Here is a 3,958-nt window from a genome sequence, read left to right as displayed (position 1 = left end):
ATCGAGCCAGAGTGGAACTTTGTGGTGCCCAAACAAAACACAAAAATGTATTGCTGACGTGCCGGTTGATGGTGTGGAAAGAATGATATAGGGGCCGTTCATATGTCTAAAACCGTGTGGAAAACAATGGAAAAGCATGAATTATGAGGAAACTTGAATATGCTGGCCAGTTCATTATCTGTCTTTTATAGCCTAAATGACAGTACACTTTCAATTATTTTTATCTGTTTATTAATTTTTTACAGATATAACAAAGTAATTTTACTAAGAAATTTAAACAAATATTATACAGTTTAAATTTTAAACAAGTTTAATATTTGTGTTCTTTTGTGATAGTTAGAGTAATAAAAATGTTATTTTCCCCCTAAACATTCAAATATTTATCTAACATTTACAAAAAAAAAAAAAAAACACGGCCTAGAGAAGGTGTTGTTTTCTCATCATAAGAAGTGTCCACGAGCACTACTCCCTATGCAGTCTTTTGGTCTTTGATCATTTTGTCACGAATAGACTTTCTTATTTAACGCACAGGCCTACATAAGAGTTATCACAGAAATTAATTTGAAGGAATCAAATATGAATGAAATGAAATGGTTGCAGGATAATCTGGCTGTGACAACATCCACTTTTATTTTAAGACACAATTTTTGGATCCACTTCAGATGTTGACTTCTGTATACCTGTGTGCAGATATAGTAAAAATAAATTTTATCTTATAATGACAGCACAGATAAACATATAGTTAAGGTAATCAAATGAACACAAAAATATCAATATGAGGATATAAATATATCAAGAAAGATATCAAGATGTCAATACACAGAATTTGAGTGCAAAGATAAAGACAAACAAGAGTTTTGTGAACTTATTTACAGTTAAGTCTCATGATGATCATCTCTTTCTGTGACCTGAAGTCCTAATAACACAATGACATTCAAAATCACAACAAACATGTTATTAAATTGTTTTAAAATTGTAATCATGCATTCTTTTCATTCATTCCTCAGAGATGTTTAAATGATATACTGGTCTTATTATGTTTTTTGTTGTAATACAGAGGTGCATACAGCTATTAAAAGCAAACTTTCCACTCCACTGGTCAGTTTCCTGTTTGGTTTTCACACTTTATCTCTCTCACACACGTTTGCACGCAGTAAAGCTAAAGTAACTGCAGCTCTTTTACACCTTTACCACCTTCAGCTTCAGTCGTGTGTGAAGGGCTGATGCTAGTGTTATTAATATTTTTTTCAGAAGCACATTAAACCACAGTGTAAAAAAAAGTTTAGCTGAAGAACAATTGTTCTTTCACTGATGAGCCAAAACATTGTTCAAAACACACACGTTAATATAAACGTATGGACCATATGTACTGTATACTTGTATTTGAGTATAATATACTTGATAGAGGATGGGATTGGGATTCAAACTCATATTTTACTGTTTAAAGGGATAGTTCCCCCCCTCAAAAAAAAAAAAAAACTCCAAGAAAAGAGAGTAAAAGCCATAATATTTCAAACTGTGGAACATTCCAGCAATTCATGCATAGTCAGTATATAGTGATTAAATAGTCAATGTTTAATTCACACACTGGATTTACAGTTCTTTGTAAAGCTTGAATAAATGATACAAATTAATTCAACATTTTATTTGTTTTTAGTTTTCAGCTCTTATACGCTCAGATTCTTTCTGCATAATTTCACAAATATTTAAGAAAAGTCTAAGGATTCTGTCTGGTTCTGTTTATGGGCTAAAAAAACATTTATTTTAAAGGACAACACATGAAATATACATCTCTATACTGTATAGTTCAACACTAAAGCAACAATGTGCTTTTTAGTAAAGTGTAAAGTCGTGGTCAAACTAAGAGCAGAGTGGGTGGAATATAAATGTCTGTAATGACTAATGTTCACACTTGTTTCCATGACTGTTTGTGGTCAGGTTCTTTCTTCTCAGTGTTTCTTTTTTTTTTTCACTCTTGTGGTGAAAATTTTCCTTTATGCCAACAGAGGTACTTGCCACCCCGATGAGATTAATGTCTGTCACCTTTATAAACACATTTGAAGTTTAGATGTTTATTTACTTAAGTAATTCTCACTTAATGGCATTTTTATTGCAGTAGCATCTGTGCTATTTTGTGGATAAGTGTGCTTTCTAATTGAGTAAAGCGAAGACGATTTAGAAGACATTTTTTATATCATGAAATAGATATGTCATTAAAATGTGCTGTTGAGGAAATACCAGTTGAAAAATCATGAATAATTTCAGATATGTAGAGGATACAACAGAGTTAGCCAAAAGGAAAGAGCGCTTGACTCATTATTTTTGAATGTCAAGAAAGTTAAAAAACAGTGGCAACCTTAAAAACCTTAAAAAAAAGAATGATCGTAAAGCTAATGAAGGAATTGAGATTAAAATCAATGGTGAAGAAATCGAATCATCTCAGGATTTCATCCACACTCAAAATTTGATCATGTTGGATGAAATACGAACCTCAAATCAGGCACATTGGCTATGAGTTACTGGTGTGAGTAAAGGTTCTACTACACGGAGTATTAAAGGTACACATGATGTCATTAGGGTGATAAGTTTTCAAAAAGAACTCGTTTGTACTTTCTGGGTACTAATATAAAACTTTAAGGTACCAATGTGTAGACCTCTAACAATAATCAATATATGGACTTATCACACCACACATGGACATGACCTCTATCATTTTTGGTGATTATATATCGCTCATACATACAAAACAATTCTAGCAACATTTTAGCTGATTGTGCAACATCTCTGTCTCCATTGTAGAAGTCTTTGTCAGTATGGTTAAAAAAACACAATAGTATTGACTATACATTACTATAGTATATTTTCATGTGGTAAACTAAAGTATATTTTCATGTTGAGTTTTTTTGTGTGGTTTCTGTGATTAGTGCTGTCGTGTTTTGTGAAGCTTTTTAAAAGTAGTTTTTTTTTCCTCCATCAAGGCCTTTATTTGGGAAATACCTGTTAAACTGAGTTATGTGTGACTATTGACCCAATCTGCAGGTAAAAATAATTTCAAATTCAGATAATTAATTAAAATAATCAAATATGAATCACTTTAACTTTCCATGATGATAAGTTTTATGCTTGACATTTTGACCTTCCATAAAACCAGCCACACACTGTCATTCGGGATAATAAATATATCATTATTCACATAAACTCATGTTTAATTTATGAAAACTGTGGAAATGAGTCATACATTTTCATCTACTTCTTCTTGCAGCACAGACATTTTTTTAAGCACACCGGATTCAGTTAATGAGCTACTCAACAACCGAGATTAGAAATAAATGGGTCCAAAATGATCTAACTTGTACAGCCAAGTTGAGATTTTTTTCCACTTATGGAAAGTGGGGACACCTAATCAGGCCAGACGTTTATCATTATGTGTCAGGGGGTAATAGTCACACAATCAGCAATGTGCTTAAAATGTTTTTTTTAAATACACTGAAAAAAATTATTCAAAGATGATTCCTTGGATTTACTAATTTTTTTTACATTAAGTGGTTGTAAACAATTTATTTGGGCTGAATTTAAACAAACAAATTAAGTTGAACATTGCTCAATTTAATTTGTTTAAATTCAACACAAATAAATTGTTTGCAACAGTTTTGCATGCAACACTTTTTTCAGTGTACATACAAGAGATAAAAATCAAACTAAGAGCAGAGTGCAGACATGATGCATATCTTTATTTTACCACAGGGTCTATATGCATATTTTCAGACAAATTTTTCTTCTCATTCTTGTGGTCAATAACTTGAATAACTAGAACAGTGGGTTTCCAACTTGTTTGGCACATTTTAATAGACCTTTTTTTATGTATTCGAACGTGAATGTGCAAAACTGATATGTAAAAATGAATTTGTAAAAATATTTGACCTTTGAAGCCACAAATATTCATAAATTCTCACAGTAG

The sequence above is a fragment of the Danio aesculapii genome, chromosome 4 (genome assembly GCF_903798145.1).
Source record: "Danio aesculapii chromosome 4, fDanAes4.1, whole genome shotgun sequence".
In the NCBI taxonomy this organism is placed as follows: domain Eukaryota; kingdom Metazoa; phylum Chordata; class Actinopteri; order Cypriniformes; family Danionidae; genus Danio; species Danio aesculapii.
This window is presented reverse-complemented; position numbering follows the sequence as displayed.